Source organism: Canis lupus, chromosome 2, assembly GCF_048164855.1.
Source record: "Canis lupus baileyi chromosome 2, mCanLup2.hap1, whole genome shotgun sequence".
Lineage (NCBI taxonomy): Eukaryota > Metazoa > Chordata > Mammalia > Carnivora > Canidae > Canis > Canis lupus.
This window is the reverse complement of record NC_132839.1, coordinates 20,554,213-20,580,538: the sequence shown is the minus strand read 5'-3', so window position 1 is coordinate 20,580,538 and position 26,326 is coordinate 20,554,213. Positions and strand designations below refer to the sequence as shown.

The 26,326-nt window shown below is 37.4% G+C and overlaps 1 long non-coding RNA gene across 2 annotated transcripts in view; it reads left to right on the top strand.

The window, feature by feature from the left end:
* LOC140613896 (uncharacterized) overlaps positions 1-26,326 on the top strand; it is a 63,743-nt gene that overhangs the window by 16,375 nt on the left and 21,042 nt on the right. Inside the window, exon 3 of one of the 2 annotated variants that reach the window (XR_012014803.1) lies at positions 9,593-11,946. The exons of the other annotated variant lie outside the window; for it this stretch is intronic. This is a non-coding gene — a long non-coding RNA (uncharacterized lncRNA). Of the gene's footprint in view, positions 1-9,592; positions 11,947-26,326 lie in introns of those variants that run through there. 2 annotated transcript variants of the gene reach the window in all.

Sequence of the window (26,326 nt, the reverse complement as noted above, 5' to 3'; positions counted from 1 at the left end):
GATAAAAAATAAACTAAGTTTTTTACTTTCCTTAATGACTTCTCTAACTACAAGACAAACCTTACTTTTTCAGATTAAAAAGTAGAGAAGATAAACTTCTACTGCCACATTCAATCTATGTAATAATGTGATTTACTGATCACCTCTGATTTTTCTGGAGTGCAACCATGAAAAGTCTCTAGGACAGTTGACTAGAACAAAAGGCAAATGCGCTTTTAATTGAAAACGCATACAATTTTTTAAAAAGAATCGGAAAACCATCTGTACTGTAAACTTTTGTGTCTCTTATTCATTCCTGTTTACTCTGCTATTCAATCCAAATAAAGATTGTTTCCACCTCAGCAACACAAAAATCACATGGACCATCCTTCAGGCTGTCAGTCAGGGGAAAGATCTACATATGCCCAGAGTATACACTTGTGCTTGTTCACAGTGTTATTTGGGGAAAATATGTTGCATGTTCTCCTGGCTCTCCTAGTTTTACATTTTGAATTAATGCAATTTATTCTAATTTATGACAACTGTTTGAAAGACTTGCTCTCCATTTTTCCCATTTATAAAGAATTATTTACAAAGAGAGGGGAAAAGCAAGAGAGAAAGTAGGTTGCTTTGCATAGTCAGGTCTAAGAACTGAGTGGACTGTCTTGGAGTCTGCATTGTGTTCTAGGGCCGACTGTAAGGATGTCTTAGCACCCTTTTCTGCGTGTTTGGAGATAGGAATGAAATTAAGGAGAACCTTTCTTCTTCTTAAAGAAAGCCTTATACAATCGAGTTAATTATCTCCTCCTCCTCTCTTGTTCTCTCTTCTTGTATTTATATAGCAGCTATCACCATAGTACCTACACACGTTGATATTTTAGACAAAAAAAAAAAAAAAAAAAAGAAAAGAAAGAACAGAAAAAAATAAGCCCAATTTCTTCCTTGTGCTAGTATAAGGATCCCTTAAGGCCAAAAACTGTGGGGAATCTCCATGATTTCAGAAGTCTTTTAAATAGCTCTGAATAAAAGGGACTGGCCTCACTGAACCTAGAACAGTGTCTCAATCATAGTCGGTATTTAAAGAATACTTGTTGGGGTGTCTGGGTGGCTCAGTCAATTAAGCGTCTGCCTTTGACTCAGGTTATGATCCCAGGGTCCTGGGATTGAGCCCTGCACTGAGCTCCCAGCTCAGCGGAGAGCCTGCTTCTCCCTCCCCCTCTGCCTGCGCTCTCTCTGTGTCAAATAAATAAAATCTTTAAAAAATAATAAAAAATAAAGAATACTTGTTAATTGGCATCACTAGTAGCTATTCTTCTCAAATCCCTTGTTTAAAAACAAAGGCTCATCTCCAAGTCCTCTGCTCTGCCTTGCTTGTTCTTAAAGGACTTCATACTGGAGAAGGAGGTCAGATAGACAGAAGATAGGGAGCCCGTGGTGATTTCAGAGCCAGTAGAGGATCTGGATCTCCCTTGGGGCTTTCATGAAATTCTCTTGGCCTGTGGTTTTTATCCTGCTAACTATATATGCACAAAGTGGTATATGGATATATATATATAACTCCAGCTACTAATATCCTAAAAAGAACTCATAAGTCAGTAGAAACTAAGACTTATTAATATGTGCCAGACATTGGTCTAATCTTTTCATTTGTATTCACTCAATTCTCATTACCTCTCTGGGAGGTATTTATTACTTATTATCATCTTTTATAAGTAAAGGAGCTGACTGATACAGAGGTTAAATAGTCCATGATCTTATAGTTAGTAATGACCAGTGAAAGGGATTTGAACCCAGACAGTCCCACTCCAGCACCAGTGTTCTTAACTACCACACTTGCCTCCTTTCTCTCAAAGTACTTATTAGTTCCATTCTGGATCAGAAATTAGGGCTGGGAACAAACCTTTAGGATTATATAATTTTAGGGCCTCTGTCTTGTCAATAGAGTCATGATCTGCTGAACCTCAAATCTAATATGAGGGTTGGCAGTTGACCACAGGATTCCCAGGAAAGTACTATCTTAAATTATGCTTTGTTTATGTGATTTTAAAATGTTTAAGCAGTGCGTACTTAACCTGTAGAACCCATGGCCTTACACTAAAATCATACATTATTAAATAGCCATTTATTGAGCAACTACAATGTAAAAATTACTGAGGATTTTAATGAGAAGTCATTTTGCTTTTATGGATATATCAATCTATAGGGTGGAAAGAAATTAAGCAAATAGTTAAATGTTGCTTAAGTACAATTGATGGAATCTACAAAATGTTACACCAGCAAGGAAGGAGGATTTTGATGTGTGGATGGTGGAGGTTAGTGCAGACTACGGATCAGGATAAGGCATCTATATACATGGAGATCTATGTTCTTGAGCTTAAGTCTTAAAAAGTTGATAAAGATTTATGTAGTCAGAGAAATAATGAGGACAGTCCAAAAAGAGGAAGCAGTTTGTTCAAAGACTTGAAGATATGAAAGATAATGCTGTAAATATGGCATAGCTGGAATGAGGTTACCAAAGTGAGGAGAGATGGGCTAAAAGGGTAAGCAGAGATCAGACCACAAAGGACCATCTGTGGCTTCTATTCTGTAGGTAAAGGCATGCCAAGATGATAAGCAGGGCACTACTCTTATCTAACCTCTTTTTTGAAAATGAGCTCAGAGGTTGATGGCCTGGAGGAGGGTAACACTAAAGAGAAAAGAAGCAGGGAAGGAACCCTCTAGAATAGTGCTAAACACTAAACATTATTATAACCTTTAGTACTCAGAATAATCCTGTGTACAAGATATTATCCCCATTTTATACATTTTTTTAAAATCTGGGAATTGTTTAGTAACTTGTGCAAGATCTTGTAGCAAGTAAGTGACAGCTGTTTTAATTTCATATCAGTTGGACTCCAATCCCTACCTACTTCCCACTATATCATGCTATTTCAGTGTCTTAAAAAAAGTCTACAGTCTTTGAATCACTCAGAACTTTACTGCACCACCCAGATTCTCTTTCTAACTCTGCCCGTATGTTCTCAGCCTCTTTTGTTACATACCCTCCTTAGATCTTCCTCTCTGTGCTTCCTGGTTCTCACTTCCATCTGCAGCACTCTGCTCCTCTTCCTCTCTGTCCAACTTTCCTCCTGACTAGATCCCTCCTTCTGAAGCAATCCGTACCTTCCACACATCCCAATCAGGAACCTGAGAACCCTCCTGCCCCTTGTGCCCCTCTAACACTCAACAGTGAAGGTGTCCCCATGTCCTATTGTTTCCATTTTTAAGTCTCCCTCAAGTTCCTTTGTTGCAGGTTAGCTTAAACTGACCATCACTCTTACCTATACTATTGCAACAGCATTTAAACTAGTCCATAACTGTATCTGGATAGCAAAGTGATGTTTCTGAGTAGAAATCTGACTACACTACTCCCCTGTTTAAAACTCTTCATGGGCTCCCTATTAAAAGAAGAAAATATAAGTTTCTAAGAATGATCCACAAAGTACCCTGAAGTCAGGTCCCCAATTCTCTCAAACCTTATTTCCTGTTGCTTAGCACACTGGCAATAATAAGCACTTGATAAACATTTGTTGGATGATGGAATGAAACTAGCTTAAACTGATAGATTTAAAAGAATTAGAGGTACACGTGATCTGAAATGATTTCACTTTTTTTTCCAGTTGCTATCCCAAGATAGCTAATGTAATACTTAAGATACTTCTAAACAAAACATCAGCATTGATTGACCAGTTAGAGTGGACACGAGCTGGGTGTCACTCTACATGTGCACTCTGAGCTAGATGGGCTAGACCTTTTGTTAGTAGGTAGGTTCTATATTAGTGGAGAGTCCCCTCAGTTGAGTTACTCTCATTTATAACAGGCAGAACAGCTTCTGCACAGAGTTCTCTGACTTTGGATATCATCCTAGAAGCCTCCTCTCGCTCCAGCTGGCTTCCTCTCTGAAGCAGCTGAAGGACCAAGAGGGTGGAAGTAAGATTCATGGATGGGATCTGGGGCTTTAAAAAAGAGAACAGCTCCTGTGTTCTTGGTGGATGTGAAGCAGAGAGAGGCACCGCCCTCCACCTTTGTTTGGCTTTCCCCACAAAAGTTCTGCAGAAAGACCTTTGAGGGTACACGTGGAACCCCCCTCCTTTTGAACCTTTCTCTTTCCATGGATTTTTTCAGTCTCTGGCCCACTTTCCTCAGTCTACTTGTCTCTTTTTCTCACCTTTTTCTGTAACTTATGAGTGTTTCTGCTCATTCCAATGCCTCTTCCCTTCTGTTTCCCTCTTTCTCCTCTTCCACAAACCACCTCCATTTTCTTAACTGAATAAAATTGTAACCTTATTTACTTAGCATTTTCAATAAATAAATTTTTACCACCTAAGGATAAAATAAATATTGCTTTTTTTGTGATTCCTTTTCTCACAAAGTCAAGCCTAAACAAAAAACAAAAAATATTGTCTTGTATAAAAAACCTCGAATACATCAGTTTTTTGTTCTAATGAAGCAGGATTTATTGTATCTAAAAAAATAAATAAAAACAAAAACCCTACTGTGGTCTGAGTGCTTCAACAAATAAAAAAAGGCAAATGAAAGAAGAGACTGGCACTTAAAAGGAGGAGGGTGAGGAGGAGGAGAAAAATGGAAGAGGAGAATTTCACAAATCAGAAGTTAAAAGAAGAAAAAAGAAATAGAAAAAAAGATATTGGGCCCCAAAATAAATAGCCTGTAATGACTATACCCTCTCTTTGGCTCATGGTCTTGACCTTCTCAGCATAGGTGGAATTCCTATCCAGCCAAAGGAAGACTAGCTGGAAGGCAAGAAATCACATGTGGTTTTATTCACTGAACAATTTTTGAGCACCCACTATGTACCAGGTACTGTTCTAGGCAATTGGAAGTCTTGTAAGAATAATTTGTGGTGTTGATCTTTTGTGTTTCCTTTTATGTTAAGAGCATGTTCTTTCCAGGGGGATGTTTATTTTATCAGCCTCCCTTTTTGTAAGTTGCTTTGTGTGCCAGCCAAAACCAAAGGCAAAAAGTAGGTAAAAAGCAAAAGAATAAAATCATGCACATAAAGATCTTATAAAGGTTTGTATCCAGTACACTGTGGAGAGAAGGTTCAGTCCTTTTCTTATTGTGTTTGCATCTGTTTCCCTATCCCCAAAAGGAATTAGCTGAATAAACCCCTACTGTACCTGGTGGAAGTAATGCACAGCAGCAACTTCACTTGTGTGGCGGGATATTAATGCTAATGTACAGGAGTTAAATATAGCACAAAAGCAAGAGTGTCAGAAGGGAAAAAACAAAGCAACTAACTTCACACTGCAAGGGGTGGGGTGGAGGAAGCAAGAACATTATACACTTAAGCACCAGGATAAACTGCAAAAGTGGTAAACTGGTAAGAGAATGTGGTGGATAATCAGAGCTGAGTTCATGCTAACCTAATATCCTCAATGGCAAAACCCAAGAATGCTGCCTAAATGGATTTGAGTGAGGGTCTGGAACAGGGGAAAATCTTCAATGATGTTGATTAATGAGCAGGTTCAACAGGAAGGATAGGGTTCTCTAAGTTTTCTGGTTCTTTTCCCCCTTCAAACAGGAAATGAGTACTAAGTCCATACACTATTGGTTACAGCCAGTAGTAGCATGTGCCCGTCCTAAAAATCTACATAGTTCCCATTGTCTGTTAGATACCATTTTGAAAAACTCTGGGAGTGCTTAATGGGCAATGGCTTAAATGAAGGAGCTTGTTCTGCGAAGTTGATCCAAGGTCAGGAGATTTTTGCCTACTGCCATGGAAATTCTGGCTTCAACATGTACCCCATCCTTTCCTTAGGATACCACATGATGTATGAGTGAAAGCACTGGATGAAGAGGCAGGAAAACTATATTTAACAAGTGATTCTTTCATTACACATCTATGTCATCCTGAAAAGCAAACTTCTCAGCATGCTGTTTATTTTTCATTTCTATAGTAAGACAGTTAAACCAGATGACCTCTGTTGTTCTTTCTGGTTCTGACATTCCAGATTTTGGGTAGATTAACTTAAAATGCCCCCATTTACGACCAAATGTAGAAGTTGTGGTGAATGCCTCAGCCACAGGGGATGACAATATGACCATCTACGCTTGGAGCCGGCTGTGGAGGAGCCTAACCTTCCTCAAGACACTGATCATCTCTTTTTGGAGAATATTTTTTTTTCTTTAAATGGGAGGGGCCACATGTATACCTGAGTACAGCTGAGTGGATCCTACATCTTTAGTTAACTGATATATCCCCTGGGCTTAGAACAGTCACTGGCACTTACTAAGTGCTCAGAAAATCTTTGATGAATGAGTAAAATAATTATCTCCTGGGAAACTGATACCTAAATGGGACTTAAAAGGCTGTAAAGGATAAAGAGTGCTTCTTTCAGGGCATGCAATACTGAATCTAAGTGAGGATAAGAGCAAGAACTCAGTGTTCAAATCTTGACTCTATCACTTATTATCTTGCTGACCACAGGCACATTACTTAATACTTCAAAGTTTAATGCTCTTCCAGGGAAAGTGAGGTTAATATGGCATCTCCCTCATATGGACATTGTGAAAGTTGAACAAGTACTAAATTATGAGCTCAGTGACTAGCAAATAATAAATTGCTAATGAATATTAACTCTACTTACATCAAGTTTGAGCTCTGACCAAACAAGATAATCTCTTCTAAAGCCATAGTGAGGCAGGTGTATTCTGTTAAGGGGCTAGTTAACTGGTTATTCAACAACAATGAAATTGGAGTTTCTTTAATTTGTTCTCTATTGAGCTGGATTGTGTTGTATGGCAAGGGATCCTTGGAAGGGCTCATTTAAAAGAGTGGATAAGAGCAAAGAAGAAGAAAAAAAAAAGAGCAAAGAAGAAATAAGTAGGTTATCATCTAGTATCTAATGAAAAGTGAGTTCAGTAGATAGAATACACAGGTTCTAGATTGGATGTGATGATATGACATGAGCTTTGGTTTGAGGCATTAATACAGGGCCATCTGTGGGGATGGTGAGCTTGAACCATACAGAGGCTCATTTACTAGGGGCAAAAGGGCACTGACCAAGTTGGTTCAAGTATCTGGCTAGAGTGAAGGCAAAGTGCCCAGAGGATACTGTCCATGCTCATGCTGGGCCCCAGCAAATATGAGGGCTGGTTGTACTGTGCACAGGGAATGTTAGAGAGTTTTCTGACACAGGTGCTTTGGGTTTGAGGATAGCCTCTCCTTTAAGGCAGGACCAGAGCAGACAGTGATTTGAAAGAATAGGAAGCCAGGGATTATCAACTGCTGGGCAGGTGTTAGAACATGAACAAGTGAGACTGAGATGCATGGGTGGGCTCAAGCCTTCGAAAACAGGCAAGGGGTTGGAGAAAAGGTAGAAGACATGCCTTGCTTGCAGGCAGACTCAAATGGAGCTTTCCATTGGAGTTAAAATAGCAGGAGGGGGAAGAGAGCATTAAGGAGAGAGCACTTCCATTTAGACTGTAGGGCCATTCAAGTTTTACTCTGATCATGGGTGAAATATCTAGTAGGCATCAGAAATTAATTCCAAGTTACACCATGTGAGATTGACAGCACCCATATGCATTCTGCTTTGACACCATTGGCTCAGAAAGTTAAGCTGGCTGTAGAGACAGTTGATAAAGAAACTTGGCAGGGGTTGGTAGCAGAACTACAGAGAAGAAATAAAAGCAAAGAGGGGAATAAGAAGAAAATGAAGCTAAATAACACAGACCACAGGGGGAAAAAAAAAACCCTAAACATTAAAAAATGAGTAAAAGGCTTATTTCTCAGATCCAAGAAGGTTTATCTGAGGCAAAAGAGGCAGATACAGTGACTAAAGAATTTTCATCTGTTTCCAAAGGGACCAGATCTGGGGCCTGCAATGAAAAACAAGCCACCTCCTTCCCTTACCTACTTCTCTTGGTTATCTAAGAGGCTAGAAAGAGTGATCATATTAAAACAGGATGGAACAAGGCTAGTATTCTCCAAAGAGTCCACAGGTCAAAGCTCAAAGAGAGACCTTAAAAAGGAAAGTGACATCAAGAAATACCTGAAGCAAACTGCTGGAGTCCAGAAAGCAGCAGCAAGCATTCTGGTAAAAGAATAGAGAACTCTGCTATTGTAAATGGCCTATAGGCATGTTCTGTCCTCATACTGAGTAGAAATCTGCTGAGCACTTGACATAGGAGATTCTGAAAATGGAATGATGTGATGGTACAGCTAGGGTGGGTTTCCACTAGGAAATTTAAAGTAGGAAAAGGCCTTGAAGTCTGGGGTGTCCATTTATAATCTAAGACTCACAAAACATTGAGGGAAGGTAAATGGGAATGGCAATGTGGGAATCCAGATAGTGTATTCACTAGGGGTGCCTTGCTGTAACACCAACTGTCAATCTGGACTGCTATAACCAAAGTACCGTAGGCTGGGTGGTGTAAACAACAAATATTTATTACTCACAGTTCTGGAGGCGGGGAAGTCCAAGATGAAAGCATAGAAGATTTGGTGTGTAGTGTGGGCCTTCTTCCTACTTCATAGATGGCCATTTTCTCACTGTGTATGCACATGGAAGAAGCAGTGAGAGAGCTCTATTGGGTCTCTAAAGACACTAATCTCATTCCTGGGGGCTCTACCCCATGATGTCATTGCCTCCCAAAGGCTCCACTTACTAGTACCATCACATTTGGGGTTATGATTCAAGATATGAATGTGTGGGGGTGGACACAAACATTCAGTACATAACACCAACTTTAGCCATTTCATTGTTTTAATTCTTTGATCAGAACCTTTCCCTTTCCTACTTTGACACTCTAAGACATCTAAATTATCACCTACAATTTTTTATAGGCCTAGATATTCTTTATATAATATGACTTGCCTTCCTGTAGGACTTCAGGTAACGGGTATGATCTGTGAGATGCCAATAACATACGTCACTCCATGCCACTGTCAAAATGGATGTCTTTTCCTTGTGGTGCTATATACTGAGAATTATCAGTTTTATGAGCCCAATTTTGCTAAAAATTTGCCTGGTAGACCTTGGGGGCTGAGATCCAGGAGCACAGGAGAAACAGGGAATGATTATGGTCTTGCACTTGAGTGATTGGTGGAAAGTCTTAGAAATGATCTAGATCAATAATGATAATGGGGGCACCTTTATGAGTTCAAATAGAAGGTTAAAATTATAAGACAAATTTGTCCATAATTGTCCTCAAATTTGTCAAATCTGATTGTAATAAAGAACCAACGATAGTTTGAAGACTTGCCTACCCATAATGCTGGAGGAAATGCCCATCACTCAGTGTTTGAATTTGGTGTCTTGCACAAAGGTCACAGTGGTGACTTAGACATTTTTTATTAAATTAAATTAATGCAGGTAAATGGTTTTCAGGAATCTAGAAACTGATCTGAGATCTGAGAACCATTTTTGTTTTCAATTATAGTCACTTATTTTATACAGGTCTATTAAGTTTATTCATTTGCTCACTGAAAAATTAAGTAGTTAACTACTATAGGAATAATATAATTAAAATAAATAAAAATATTGAAAACATATTTGAACGTGTTATTTTATTAATGTCTATTATAATGAAAGTCTTTTTTTTTCAGCACCATGGAAAATCTGCAGAGCACAGTCAGGGGGGTATGATTTGACCAAGCAAAGGATTGGTATGATTTGAAGGGACAATGGAGAATAGAACATTTGTTTGGCTTAAATTGGGCAATTTGATTTAAGAAGCACCAGAACAATACACAAAACTACATATGCCATCCAACCCTGTCAAGAAATACCATTCCAATGCTGCGGAGCTGTGCCAATTCAACTCAGAGTGCCATCTTCAGCCAGCCTCATATGGCAGTGAAGACTCAGTGAAGAGTCAAACCATTTCCAGTTTCCTTTAATCCCTGGGAGATGGATTTAAGAGGCCAATGTGCCTTTTCCACACTGCTGGAAAAATAGAGCAGCAAAGCACAAGTCTCTGTGATTGCTTCTAACTTTATAATACTCAGCAGCCATAAGGAGCAACTATCTTCAAATATATACTGATTTTTATTGAGGACTGCAAAATTTCAGATTCCAATTCTTTTAAAACAAAGGAAGACAGTGAATAATGAAAAGCAACTTCAGAACAGGCAAAGCTAATTCTATTTTGAGGCTCTACTAGGTATTCTTTGGTGCTGTTTAGGTCAGGCAACCATCGTTGAAAAGTTACAGTCAGTTCTTGCAAGTACCTTTTCTATTTAACCAATAAGGATTCTGGAGGCTTTATTATGACAATATGATGGATTCTGTGTTCCACCTTGAAAAGGCTTACTTCATGGCCTCTGGGAGATTAGTAAAAATGGCATTTATTGTCATTCAGTTTGTTCACTAATGACCAGAATAAAATAAATTCGGTATTAAAGGAGAAATGAATAACTTTCGATTTCTGTGGGCACAGCCACAGACCTCACTTCAGCCAGAAAGCTGGGGCATCTTCAACTTTTTCTTTCTAATCCCTTGAATTTAAATAATCACCAATCCTGCTCTGACCTGCTTCCTAAATTGCTCTTTTTCTCCTCCCTTTCTTTCCATCACCACTGCCACTGCCCTATTTTGAGCTCTCAACATTTTTTCTGGAATGTTATATTTGCCTTATTGGTAATCCTACCTTTCCATTCACAGCAATCCAAATCAGCTCACACACTAATGGCAATGCCGAGTTTCTAACATTCCTATCAAATATTATTAACTATGCTGATGGAAAAAAAAAACAATAACGACAGTTATAATAAACCCACAAACAAACTCCAGTGGCTTCCTAGCACTTGTAGGACCAAGTCTGATTCTTCACAGGACTTTCAGATAAATTCACATCCTGGGCCCTGCCTACCTTGCCACCCTCTTCTCCACACTCCCGCATGTTGCCAGTGCACAAGCCAGACATAACTATTTGCAGTTCTCTAAACCTGCTCTGGTTCCTCATGCCTCTTTACAAAACATCCTCCTTTAAGCCACATTGCACATTCATCTCTGAATCACCATGAGGAGAGTTGCTGCCAACCAAGAACAGCCTCTTTGAAATATTATGTAAGAGAGAAACTTCATTCATATTTGAGCCATTAAGTAGTCTTGACTCTTTTTGCTACCATAGTCTGTCTTATTCGAAACTGTAGCTATGTATGAGTTGGAGAAAGGTGCTCCTCCCAGGGGTGCCTGCCTGGGTGGCTCAGTCAGTTAAGCCTCTGACTCTCGATTTCAGCTCAGGTCATGATCAAGCCCCTGTGTCTGACTCTGCACTCAGCTGCAAGTCTGCTTGAGCTTCTCTTTTCTCCTGCTACCTCTCCCCTTGTGCTCTCGCTTTCTCTATCTCAAATAAATAAATCTTAAATAAAAAGAAAGGTAAAAGGTGCTCCTCCTAGGAGGTGCATAGCTTGCCTGTTGGAAGGAGTGAAAGAATGAATGAGGGAGCCCCTCCTGACAGGTTCGAGGTAAATTGATTAAGAAACTCTCCCTTCTAGGGTAACAGTGTCACATGGCTTGACAGGCAGAGATTGGGCTAGACTTCAGCTTTCATACACCTATGCTTTAGAGTGTACAAAGCAATCATATTTAGTGGTCCGGAAGTGTCCAGTGTGAAGAGGGAAGATTTCACTAGGATGTACAAAGATGAAGGATATATGGATTAAAACCCTGAGGAGGTATTAATAAGAAACTATAACTTAGAGATCAATGTAATGAGCTGTTACAAATGTACAAGTCATAGAACCTCCAAGGAGGGAAAGACTACTTACAACAACTCAGAAAAAGTTGTACGTAGAAATCTGCATCTTCAGCAGCCCTGATGGCCCAGCAGTTTGGCGCTGCCTTCAGCCAGGGGTATGATCCTGGAGACACGGGATCAAGTCCCATATCAGGCTCCCTGCAGGGAGCCTGCTTCTCCCTCTGCCTGTGTCTCTGCCTCTCTCTCTCTCTCTCTGTCTGTCTCTCATTAATAAATAAAATCTTAAAAAAAGAAATCTGCATCTCTGGTGAGCCTTTATTTTTTAAAGATTTATTTATGTATTTGAAAGAGAGAGCCTGAGCATGCACTCAGGTAAGTGAGGGGAAGAAGAGAGGAAGAGGTGGAGATAGAGAAGCAGACTCTATCCACTGAGCCCAGGGACCAATGCAAGGCTTAATCTCACAGCCCTGAGATCATGACCTGAGCTGAAATCAAGAATTTGATGCTTAACTGCCTGAGCCATCCAGGTGCCCCTTTGCTGGACCTTTAAAATAGGTAAACTTTGACATTCAGAAAATTAGTATTAGCGAGTTCAAGGACATTCCATTTAGTTGGAAGAATGTGGGAAAAATACTAAGGTATTAAAACGCACAGTTACTTATCTGGTTCATCTGGGGTGTGAGGGTGGAGGAAGATGAGAATGGAAAGATAGGCTGCAACCATCACAGGCGATCCACAGTAGGATTTTAACATGGATGTTCTATGAACCATACAAACATAGTTTTGAAGGGAGTAGCCTGGAAGTACTAAAAGCAAGTTAGGAAAGCTACTGGAATTATTTGGGCAAGGAATAAAGAGAGTCTGAATTAGGTCAGTGGCAGTGGGAAAACAAAGAAGGTAATGGATTTTGGAAGGAGACTAGACTACTACTTGATGTGAGGGAGCAGAGAAAGGGACAAACAATATAGGATAATATTTAGAGGCTGGGTGCATAGAGGAAAGTGATATGCTTAATATATACTGGGATCCCATGAAAAGGGCACATGTTTTATAGAAGATGAGTTCAGTTTTGAACCCCTTGAGTTTGATTGGATCTATATACAGAGACAAGTTTTATATCTTGTGTCCATCTTTAGGTTGTAAATAGCACACACTTAAAAAGCTCTTACTGTATGCCAGGCACTACTCTAAGCACTTTAAACATATTAACTCAATAAATATTCAAGCAACCATGAGGTAATTACTAATATTATCCTCATTTTACAGATAGTTGATATACTTAGAGTAGCTCAGTTAGGAAGTGGCAGAGCAGGGATTTCAACTTAGGAAATCTGACTCAAAAATCGCATGCTACATTGCTACTATAAACACACTTAGGGAAAGAAGACTTCAGAAAGTAACAAAGAAAGTATAGTGTAGATTGTGGATGTTTAGGACCATTTATAATAATTATTACTAACCCAAACTCTTTTAGTGCCTTTGTTTCTCTTTAGTTGAGCTTAAGCATCTTTGGACACGTCCAGGCCAGTAAGGTACAATTTAATAGACTGTAATCTTTTCCAGATAGACATATGCTTCCAAAAATTATACAAAAATATACAGGAATGAGGAAAAAGGATCTAGTTTTAGTTTCTGACATAAGCAGAGGTGATTCTCAAAAATAATAACATGTTAGTGCCCTACGAAGAAAGCCAGAATAGTTTGTCAGCTTGGGCTCCCACTCTTAGCCTTGTTCTCTTTGGTTGGCCTTTAGCCAGAGCAAATCCTTCCAACTGACAGCTGTCAACTGTCACAGGTTACAGATTAAAGTGACAAACTATTCAGGATGATGGATAAAAATACTACAAACTCAGAGATCCTAAGAAGAATCCCTTATAACTAGATTCTGAGCACTAGGAATAGATGTCCATATCTCATACCCATTTTCTGGAACAATTTTGGCTTCACTGTAGCATGAATATTAATTTTCAGTTAATTTGGACCCTTTAATCAGAGTTTCCTCCCTTATACATATCCAACTAGAGAAATGATGTATACGACAATGGTGCAAATCTGCCATGCTTTCTTCATATCCCACCACATTTCTAGTGAGAAATAATTGGTAAATTAATAATAGTAAACTGACATCTCTATGAGGTCTGGCATGTGAAGAAATCCAGTAAGAAGGATGAGTTGGGTCACCATAAACCCTAGTTTGCTCTGGCCAGTCCTGCCTTAACCCTGATATTTTGATATAATTATTAATAAACCACTCCTTCACACTCTCGAGAGTGTTCTGGTTTGGCTCATAAAATATATGGTTATTCTGACAAGGAAAGCTCCGAGAGTCTTGGCCATAGAATTATAGACCTGATTCTCTATCCATTTAGGAAATTAAGTGTGGTCAGTTATTTGAAGGCAGTCTCAGAACTTCCTTTAAACAAAATCAAAGTGTAACAGTGAACCAAGAACTTTTCTCTGTTTTTATCTTTTTTTATTTGTAGTTTGATTGTTGAATGATGAACAGCTGGATTATTCAACTAATTAGGACAATTAGAAATCTAAACCTAGGGCAGCCCTGGTGGCTTAGCGGTTTAGCACCGCCTTCAGCCCAGGGCCTGATCCTGGAGATCCAGGATCGAGTCCCACGTTGGGCTCCCTGCATGTAGCCTACTTCTCCCTCTGCCTCTCTCTCTCTCTCTCTCTCTGTCTCTCTCTCTCTCTCTCTCTCTCTCTCTCTGTGGGTGTCTCTAATAAATAAATAAAATAAAATAAAAAGTTAAAAAAAAGAAATCTAAACCTAAACAAATGATATGAAACAGCAAGGTATGATATAGTCTAGTGAAATGAAGCACAGGCTATGAATTTCCTATTCCAACATTTATTGGAATAGGTATTATCCTTACCACCAGAACTTTGAATTTATTTTTGTTGGCAAGGTGTCAAGCTAAGACCATGTTCTCCAGAGTAATTTGCAGGAAGATCTGGCATGGTGATTAAGTTCTGGTTAAAGAAGTATATTCAAAATGTGTAGTACTTCCTGGAAGTCTTATTAAGAAAGGAGAGAGAAGAACTTTCTTCTTGCTTTCTGGAGTGCAATGGAATGACTGGAACTAGAGAAGTCACCTTCAACCATCATTAAACACAATAAAGTTGGTAGGGCAAGCCAAAAAAGGGGACCTGATTTCCTGATGATCCTGGAACCACTACATGTCTCTGGGTATCTTTCTTGTGGGAGAAAAACAAACTCTCTCTCTCTCTCTCTCTCTCTCTCTTTTTTGGCACTATTATTTTGCTTTTTGGTCACTTGAAGGCAAACTTAATTCTTAATGACTCTGGGGAGAGGGGCATGAAAATTTCATAGAGTTCAGAGTGGGTATCAGTAAACACTGAGGAAAATGGAAATGTGTAGATGGGAAAGGGAGGCTATACAAAGGGAAGAATTTCTTTCAGCGGTTCATAGGACTTATAAAGGTGCAACTTACCATTTGGGAGAAATGAAACCACCAAGAAAATCATGTATCTTATTATGTATAGCAGTAGTGATATTCCAAGGGGGAGCAGCAAAATGCCCTGAGTATATCAGAAGTATCCCTAGCTGAATTAAAACAATAAAGTATCCAAGTGCTCACACTTCAGTTTGGAGTTCTGGAATGTCTGGACAACTTTTTAAAGGAAGGCATATTATAAAGTACTACAGTATCAATTGACTACAAAATGCTTTCACAACTTCCCAGAAGAGTTTCAGCTCATTTCAGCACAACATGACCGGGTATGACTACCCATTACAATATGCTAGCACGTGAATTCATTATGTGCAATATCTAAGCCCATCAATGTTGATCTAAGCATTTCGATGGCCAGAGCTCATAGATCCATCTAAATACAAAGTCTGAAGTTTTGGCTTTCAGGAATACATCACGAACACATTGCCTTACCTCTCTGTGGAATCAGAGGGCTTACACTTGGGTATCTAAGGGCTTGCTAGGACTGGGAGCAGATGGTAGTTTTTATATGTTCTTTTTATAAATTCATTTTGAGCAGTTTTTTTTGCATGAATATTTCATTTATGACAGGGTGCTGCTTAGTTATATAAAAAGTAAATACATAACGAGCGAGGTGTAAGTATAGCAGCAATGTAGTGTTGAGGCTAATGGGTGGAGAGGATTTTAAAAATACAAAGAATTCTCATTTTCAAAAAGAACTTTGCAAACTTTAAGAGATAAATGACTTGTTTCTTTCCTACTTCCTTTATTCCTCTCCCACCCCCCATTCTGTTGTGTGCCAGTCCAGGGAAAGAGGAAGCTTTATATTCAAGAAGTCAAGCATTGGATTTTCAATCCTTATTAGGAGCACTACTTTTACAAGTTTGACAAAGGACAGAAACAGCCTATATAAAGTGAAAATAGCAAGGGCAAGAACCACAAACAGTAGCAGCCTAAGGTTAGGAGACCCTGGATGGCTGGATATACGACCAGCAGCAGGAAGAAAGAAGGATGGAAAACAACAGCTGCCATAAGCTGAAATGATGAGCCTTGATCTTCATAAGGGACAGGTGGCCAAGATATGCCTGCCATATACTTCCCATTGTGCAACATCATGTATATTGTCACCATGTTCTAGGCTTCAAAGACTGTTTCCAGGCTTATTTTGCTTAGAAAAAAATGTTGAAGTCACCTTGTGAAAATTTATCAAATCTGACTTCTCTATGGAGTTGTTTTAGCCCAAGCCTATATTATATGTTGCCACAATTAATTGGGATGGGTATTTCTTATTCTTAGCTCTATCTTAATGTAAGCTACCTTAGCTGGTACCTAAAATTAAAGAGCAAACAGAGGAAGCCAAAACTCACCCCCCAAACAACTAAAGTTTGGGTCAGTTCCTTTAATCCTGTGTGGTAGAAGAGTAGGTACTATGGTGATTTTGTGCACAATATTTAGGAAGATATAAATAAAATGGATGTCCTGATTGTAATGAAAATGACATTCATGTTTGCAATGATCTAAAGACAATGTGGACTGTAAGAAGGTAACTATGATGAAGAATTTCATATTTTTCTAAATGCTGCTTGAAGATAAGAACTTTATTTTACATGGCAGACCTTCAATATTCATGAGGGATACCATAGTCCCAAATTCATGAATATCAGTTTAGCATGTAATTGTCTCCATAAAACTTCTATTTTCTGGATTAGAACCATCACTTTCTTGGATAGTTTTGCTTCCACTTTACTTTCATCACCAGAACTAGCAGCTGACTTTATTTTCAGGGAAAATATTCACAAAGAAAATAGTTTTTCATCATGTCATGAGAATTACTACATAGTAACTTGACCACAAGTAGAGAATATCTAAACCGCTATGAGAAGATATGTGGGCCAGTCATCTAAGCACGCTCTAGCTAAAGGATTCCTGTAAGAGTCCCGCCTCTTGCCACATGTAATTCAATTTCATGCCTCAGCAAAATTACAAATTGTTACATGTCATGAACTCTTGACTATTGCTTGAGGGTAGTCAAAGTAGCAATGTTAAATCCTAGGTCAGTAACATCTTTCTTTGTATTCTCAAAAATTACCGACTACAATGCCTTATAGGTAGTAGATTATCAACAAGCTTTTAGGTTAGTTGATCATCTGATTGATTACTTCAAGTGTGTGTATTTTGGTATATACTGCATGGATGAGATGTTGGGCAGGCCAATGGAATACCCCACACTGAGTTGCTCTTTGGCCCCCTCTAGTGCATCTCTTAGAGGCAAGTTAGTAATTTTAGTTAAGAATAGCATTAGACTAATGGGCGCTATACAGTGCTACAGCTGTTGTTAAGAGGGGGAAAGGATTACAGAGAAAACAAATGTGTTCTGTGCGGAAGGAGTTGATGAACAAGTTAGAATTCTTTTTAAACTTTGATAACTTTATGTTAAAAATATTTTTAGAGATTCCTTGGGAGTTCCTTTAGTTAATAAATTGGTGAATCAGGAAGTCAACTTCTCCGTCAAGACAAGAGTTCATTTATTACCAGCCTCAGGAAAATGCATTATGGAGATTCTCTTGGTTCAGCCATTGGTCTTTGGTTACACATAGGTAATCTGTCACTTATTAAGACCAATGGAAATATATGTATGTAGTACTTAACCAAAAAATGGTAATTTGTACCTGGACTTTCTATCTTCTTTATAAAGACTTTTGCATATTTGTAAATATTAATTGAATGCATAATGCAAACAAATAATTATATTTTCTTAGCTTTTAAAAATATATCTTGCTCGAAACTTAAATTTGTCATGCAAAAATGGTCTTTTCCATATCTAATTTTCTTCTTGGTAATCCAAAAATTTAATAGATTGACTGAATTAGAAAAGACATAGTTTTGTACAAAGCAATAATATTTACAGTTTCATAAAAACTCTTATTTTCATAAAAACCAAACAAATGTTTTCAATAAAGAGAAATATAATTTTTGTTTCAGTTCCACTTTTTGATTCTCACTAGGTCTTTTATTTCTTTGAGACTAAGGGCCTGAGGGCTATTATCTATTTTTATGGCTGATTTACATTTTGTGTGAGCTTTCATCTCTCTCTTTTTTTTTCTTCGTGTTATAAAGAGCAAAGGGGCAAATAAATTAAATTCCTAAGGAATATACAGTGGATTAGTGGAAATAATTATTGCATTTAAATATCAATTACATTAAACTGTTGTATCTTGACAGCTCTGTGAATTAGGAGGAAAAGATAATTCTGAATGCTGCTAAAATATTTCAGGTGTGAGAATGGAGGCCAGGAGTCGGAGAGATGACTACAAGTAGATAGACTTAACTGCTCAAAGGACAGATATGAAGTGAAAGGAAAAAAGAAAAGTAAAATCAGGGCAAGTCAGTAAAGGAACCTGAAACTGAGGGTTAAAATGTAGTTTTAGAGTTCAGGACAAAGATTTAACGAAATGCTATTCTTTTTGTTTTGTTTTGTTTTGTTTAAGCACACCATGATAAAATGGAGTTTTAAGAACGTTTATGAAATAATTTCCTGGGGTAAGTTTTTCTTCTGTTACTTGGGCAGTGATTTCCAATGCTACACAAAACTCCTGAACTCTCCTCATAAATTGTCAGTATTTCAACATCAGCATGAATAATGTATGTAAGAGAAAGCATAGGAAGAAGAATTCAGATTTGTAAAAGAGGAACAGCAGATGCTGGAAACCCTAATTGTGGTTATTGGGCAATGTTGTCTAGTCCATAGCTCAAGACTTTGACACTTACTGACTTTAACAGGGTTGTGCAATTCATGGACGTGGGAATTTAGCTTGGCTGAAAATGAGTGTATTTTACCTGATAGTTTTCTCAAGAAGGTGATGGTTCCCAGATGTCTAAATTAATATTTTGACTGAATTCCACCACATATGCCTCATCTCGATTGAGCACAATGGAAGACTTGTGTTTTGGGGTTGATTAACGGAGGACACAGGATTAGCACATAGTAGACTAAATTGTAAATGACTGAAAAGAAGCTCATTTGTGTCTATTTATTCATCCTTATTAATAGTTTTGGGCACTTAGAAATGCCTCAAGGAAAGGCAAAACTGCAAGTAAATAAGTTTGTGAATACCACCATTAAACTCTGGGGTATTTGAAATACACAAAAAATGGCGAAAATTAATGGATACCAAAATCTCAAGAAATCAGATTTTCTAAAATACATTTATAATTCCAACTTAAATTATTGCCTCTTGAATACCAAATATTTGCCTGTTAGCATGTAGGTCATATAATAGCTCAATGAATTATTTGTTCAACTGTTCATTTTGAAAGCTATTAAAAGAATTTTGTTTAAGTAATTTTTAGTAAAATCCTAATGTATTTCAAGCCACTGAATTTTAAAGATCATTACTGAGCAATGGTTTTTGTTTTCTTTCATTAAAATTTAGTGGGATAGCTGGCTAGGGGCCAGAAAAGAAGATAATAAAACAAGTGTCTATTAGTGACCATTCAGAACTTCTGCACTTTAGTCACAAAATCTGAAAAACTCATACTTTTTGGATGTTTTCAGAAGAAAAAAAATTCCATGTAAGCAGAAGACAGAAGAGACTGTTTAAGGAAAATTGTGTTGAATGAGGAATCAGAATACCCATGTTCTTGAGTCCTGGTTCAGTTCTATCTAGTTATATAACCGGGAAATTCACCCAAATTATCTGAGCTTCATTTCTCACATCTGAAAAATTAAAGGGTAAGAATAAATAATGTATAAGCCATGTTCCATCTCTTAGAGTCTATGGCTTTATTACTCTGTGATCCAACAGAGAAGTCTGCAAGCTTTACAGAAAGTTTTCTTTGAGCTGTATTAATGTGTTCTACTGTTAAAGTTAATATTTTCCCAGTTCACTAGAAAAAAATAGATGTTTTTCCTGATTTGATGCTTTCTTTGATAATCTCTATTGATACATTGATTGCTGCTACTACTATTCATATAGGAATAAAGTACAAATCTTACCTGATTTTAGCATAAAGCTTTAGTGCTAGGTATTTTTAGTTTCATGAGGCTGAGGTACTCTACACCTGATGCCAGTGAGGAGGCAATGCTTCAGTCAGCTCTCTTTCTCCTTCAGCTGAGCAAATCTGTGAACCTCTCAAGGACTCATGTCTTTATGATCAATTGGTTCCTTCTGATAATAACAGAGCAGTTCACAGAACAGGACATACTCAGTGGGGTCACTTAGGAGTTAGAACCCAGAGGAAGCCAAAGAAGTAGGAAAGCCCCCAAGGAGCTTACAAGGTGAAGAGCCGGGGAAACAGGACCAGTCTTCATGGTAACCTTCAAAGCATTTAAACAAATTTGTAGAAAAATTTTTGGTTAAAAAAATTAAAAGCAATGTAAGATATTTTGTTTCCTGGAAGTGTGAAATAAATTAACAAAAACTATACAAACCAATAGCTAAGTTGCCCATGAAAACTACACCATCAAACCTTGCAAGATAAGCCTATGTGCTGACAAAGGATTCTTATTGATGGTACTTTGTTTGCTGCACTAAGTTAACGATCTTCTAATAATCTTTTACTAACCTTGCATATTACTTTACTATTCCTTAGGTAAGAAAATGAAAACACTTAGAGAGTAGATAATATGCCTGTCATATTTTTAAAAACTCTATGTTTGTGCTTAATATATAACTTTACAATGAATTCATGCATTATAGATGTATTCTGAATTCAAGACCTGATTTGGTGTGCCTAAGAATATGTCCAGAACTGTTTTTGTGCATGCTCGTGCACACGTGCACATACACACAGATACATACTCCACAAGAAAACAAACAAAACTGCTCTGAAGTGAGAATATTATGAGCAATGTTTTATTTTTGCCTGAACTTAGAAAACCTAAGAACCATCTCAATAATAATTTCAGGAATTGGTTGATGATAGAGTTCAATGTAAAAATAAACTGCTTCTTCTTATGTCTCAAGACTCAAAACATACAGTTGACTCTGAAGTTATGCAGGCATATTGACACCTGGCATATAGGAAGAGGAAAGTTGTCAGAGAAAGTGCGGTTAAAGAGACAAAAGAAAAACCAAAGCTATCCTGTGTTATCAATTCCAATGGAGGAAAGATTATAAGATGGAAGTGGTGATAAATCATGTTGAATATTTTAAAGAAAGTTTGGAGGCTTTCTGAGGATTTTCTATTGATTGCTGATAGTACAAGTTGGATTGGAAGTAGGGATCATGTCATGATTAGAATGGAATGTAAAGGGATGACCTTAATGAATTTGTCATATATAAGAAGAAAAATATTACTGCAGGATTAGAACATAGCTCTTTTGAGTTGCAAAATGGCACTATGGTTTTAATATCTCATGACATTTGTTTCTGTACATAATTCTCCTTTAAGAAAACATTTCTTTTTCACGTAAGGACCTCTCCTTCTCTAACTGATCAGTCTTAATGCTCCAAATTGCAAATGTGACTTAGAATGTAATTTGCTCACCCACAGCTGCTTTTCTGAATTTATTGTCTGTGAGATAAGTAGTCTCCTATCTCATACACCCATAGAGTCACAGTGGTCTTGGTCATTCTGCCCTAAAAACTGAGGGGAGGCAAGTTCACCCCTGACCCAAGCTCAGTCTCTTTGTTGTGGGTAGACTGTAGGCAGGACACTGCTATTTCTCATAAATTTCTTGTAATCATAGCCATCTTTCATGTGCATCACTGAAGAAACCACAAGGAGATTCTGTTATTTTAGTACTGTGATTCTACGTGACAAAGACAAAAACTGCCCATAACTGTCTGGTAGGTTCCTTTTGTTTTGTCTTTCTTTGCTGTGGATTCAAGGCAGATGGAAGCCTGTAATCCAGTTGTCTTCAATTCCTTGACCAGAGAAGATGTTCTTCACTAAGAGTCGATCTAGATGAGACCTCCTTATTACTTTTAGAGATGGTTGTGCTATAATTATTTAACTCCCACTATATATTTCAGTATTAGCTTTGTTTTTAATATCTATTTTCTTTTTGTAGATATTCCTTTAAGATCCCTAAAGTAAAAGAGTGGATTGTTGAATGTTTCTCTCAAAACAAGGTTTTCTCAAAAACTCATCATAAGAATTTTCCCCTTTATTCCTTTGTGAAGAGGCATGCTAATTTTTTTTTTTTACAGCTATATAAAAATAACTAGTCAATGTTTTCAAAAAGGCTCTATGGAAACTTTCTATGATTTCTTTTCAAGAATATGTTCAAAACATACAGTAATGCTCTTTATTTATTTAGTCTTCTTAAAATTTCTTCATGTTCATGTCATTTTTTTTTCGAGGCTCCTAGAGACAACACTTTTTAGAGTTAAATTCTAGTTATAGTTATCAAAGTGCACCAACCCTACTTTTCACTGAAATATAGGCAGTAATTGACACTTATACCTGGATAAAAATATTCTGTTACTAGTCATTTACTCATATCTTAGGCCTCTCCCAATTAAATATTCTGCTTTTGTGTAGAAAATGTACACATGTGCACATGCATAAATGTTACTCTTTGAATGCTCTCAGGGAAATTTTCTGAGTCTTCTCTGGCTTTGTGAAGTGAGTTATGTGGCCTCTTGGCTTGCGTGCAGGTGGAAAGTGGGAAGTTTTGAATCATCCTTTTCAATGAAGAAAGAATTTTTCTGGCCATTCATGGATACAGCATTAAATTCACTTTTCTATAGTTCTTTTCCTCATAGTCTCTAAGCATAGGGTAGTCCCTGCTTTGGCAGGAAACATAGTAAACAAGGAAGAGTCAATATAGAAACGTTTTATTTTTTTGAAACTTTTTAATGCTTATTTTTATTCATTTACTTATTTTAAGTTTTATTTATTTATTCATGAGAGATAGAGAGACAGGCAGAGACATAGGCAGAGGGAGAAGTGGACTCCCTATGGGGAGCCTGATGCAGAACTCAATTCTAGGACTTTGGGATCATGATTTGAGCCAAACGCAGATGCTCCACCACTGAGCCACCCAGATGCCCCTATATTTATTTTTTATATTTATTTTCTAAATTTTAGGTCTTGCTATTGTAATAGATTTAAACTTTGTGTCAGTCAGGGTCATGGTAGGTAACAGAATTCACCAGATGGTTCAAATAAAGAGACAAGGGATTAGAGATGTGAGAGGAGTAAGGGGATAAATGAGGGCTGGCAAGATCACAGAGAATAGCAAGGGTGAGAAGCTGTTAACTTTTGGAGCTAAAGGCAGGGAAGCAGTGTTACTAGCCCTCGGTAAGAACTAGAACCGTGGAGAAAGTTCTGGCTGTGGGAGCCATGAAGGGATGTGGCTACTGCCAGAGATGCAGGGCCAATGCAGCTAGGCAGTGGACAATAAACCATGACCTATTTTAATTGCCTGAATCCCTTCTTTCAAATGGTATCTTCTAAAAAGTACCCATATTCATAGAGAACATTAAAGATGGCTAGTTGAAGTAACAGTGTGAAGTACCCCTACTCCAACTTCTCCTTCTAACCCTCATACTGTGAAAGTGACTAAAGATCATACTGGGAACACTTGGGCTCCAAGGAGTTCACTTTGTGAAACTTTGTTTTATATAAAGAAATTACAAATTGAATTCTATATTCTTTTTAAATCTACCTTCTGTGGGGAAAAAAATGCCTAGATTGGCTCTTTCTTCAGTTAGTAAAAAAAAAAAAAATTATATTAATAAAGTTTCAGTGTTATACTTCAAGATGAGACAGTCTTGTTTCTTCCATTTTTTCTTTAAATATGGAGTCTGTCATTGAGAATTCCAAGACTGAAGATTTACGGTTATAAGAAACTGGTAGATACGTGGTCATTCCTTAGTGGAAGTGTGAAGGAAGTCTGATGATTGCAGATTAGTATTCTGATCTGAAGTATACTCATTTCAAAATAAATTTAATCAGTTGACTGCTTGGTTTATTCCTTCATCAAATAATCACTAAGCATCCACTCTGTGCCAAATACTCCATGAGGCTCTAGTGATATTGAGAGAGCAAGAATGCCAAGTGTTCTTCTTTCATGGAGATTAGATATCAATAGGGGACATGGATGGCACATATTAAGAAAATATATACAAAATAATTAATTGCATCTGTAATGTGTTGTTAAAAAGTATAGTAGCTATAGGATACTTAAAATGTCTACTCATCATATGTGTTTATATATGTTTGTGTATAGATAGTTAAGAAGTTAATACATATTTACTTTATAAATTCTAATGTATAAAATATATACATACTGTGGTGAGTGCTCAAAAAACTTCAGCATTCTGGGAGACCTAGAGTCAATTGGTCCAGAAAAGAGTATGGAGTCTTCAGTACAACAACCCTTATAGTCTGGCTCCAATCCATTTTCTTCCATTCCTCCCCAACCTAGTCAGACTGATCGCTCTCCTGGATGTCAGTTATTTGCACGCTGTGTTCTATCCTGTCTCCATATAGTCCTGTTTTGTTTTTTTTTTATTGTTGTTGTTGTTGTTATCTGTCTGGGACCTCTCCTATTTGCTTACCAAACAGTTCCCCATTTTGAACCATTCCCTAATTTAAATCCTTATCAGCTCATACAACTCCAAGAATTCATCCTGTTCACTCAGCTAAAAGTGATTACTCCTTCATCTGAAACTCCATTAGCATTTAATCAAGTTTAAGACTTATATCCTGCATTATATTAGAATTATTTGATTTTATGACTTGCACACTCATTCAGGAAATACATAGTAAGTGCCTTTTATACACCAGCAATGAAAAATCTACCTCTGCTTTAACAGAACTTGAATTTTATTTCTTTGGTAAAATTTAGTTCCTGAAGATTATATTTTTGCATTTGTATCTACTTTAGAATAAACAAGGTACCTTGAACTTGAGAATTGATAAATAAAAGTTGGTGGATGCATGCAATAATATCATTCAGCCATTACATTAAAAACTGCCATGTTGCTAATCCATCTAATATGGATTAAGTGCTTCATATGTGTTTCTATACATAACAATAGTCTGGATTAAAACAGCGGAGGAATTTACCTTTGGAAATATATGCTGGGTTAATCTATACCTATCTCTCTGTACATATCCTAAGGAGAATTATGAGAATAAATGAAATTACATTGAAATATATATGTACGTATATATTAAATACATATATATTTAAAAGAAAGGCATTATCATTGGAATTATTAGTATTTTAATTTGACTAGTATAAATAAATATAGCAAAGTACTTTTGGGAAGCTTTCAATATTTCAGTAATCTCAGTTCTCCACTTTATGATTTATCTATACAACCAAGGCTCAGTGATTCCTCCACCAAGTCTGGTTCCCATGAATGCCCAACAAAAAGAAAAAAAGAATAGAAAGGAGAAGTAGAGACATCAAATTTTGCTTAGGTCTGCTGGCAGATTTCCATGATGTCAGCCCAATTTTATTTTTCTTCTAAAGCAGAGGCTTATGGGTTTCTTTCTCTTTCTTTATACCAGTTCTCAATCATGAGTCTGAGGGGCTTCCAAATATATGGAATGTCAGATTACCTGGTTCCAGTTGTAACGCAACATTGCAGACAGGATCTTATGTCTTTATTTTTCTTTGCAGTTGATAGGTGACTCTGAGTTGCAGTCTGACTGAGCTCCTGAAAACAGTACTGAGAAGCTGTCTATAAATAAGTAGTTTTGTTTACAGGAACTTACTGGGGAACTGGACTAGTACCACCTGCCATTTGGGCAATGTTGAGAAGTGAGAGGAAGGGGTTTCAGTCCCCTAAGATAATTCAAATCAGCCAATCTACCTCCATGTAGGCTAGCTTCTTTTTCTTGTCTCAAACTAGCTATAGACACCCTTTCTCTCATTAATGCACCTTAGAGCTATTTGACAGTGTTCTTTTATTTTTTTCTGATTATACTTTGCCCTCTATTCTATGAGCTTTCTAAGAACGCATTTCCTTTGCTTAATGTGTCAACTAAAAGAGAATTGGGTAGGATGAGAAGAATTACATGAAAATAAACTGCCTAGAATTATGAAAATAAATATCTGCAAAGTTTTATACTTATCCCAAAATTCTTAATTTAAGCCAGTCAAGAAATTTCAATTCTGTGGGCTAGTGGCAAACTGGAGTCCATATGGAGTTTCTCAATTGGTCTTCTGAGTAGGTGGGATATAAATATCATGACAGCCTTTCTGTTGT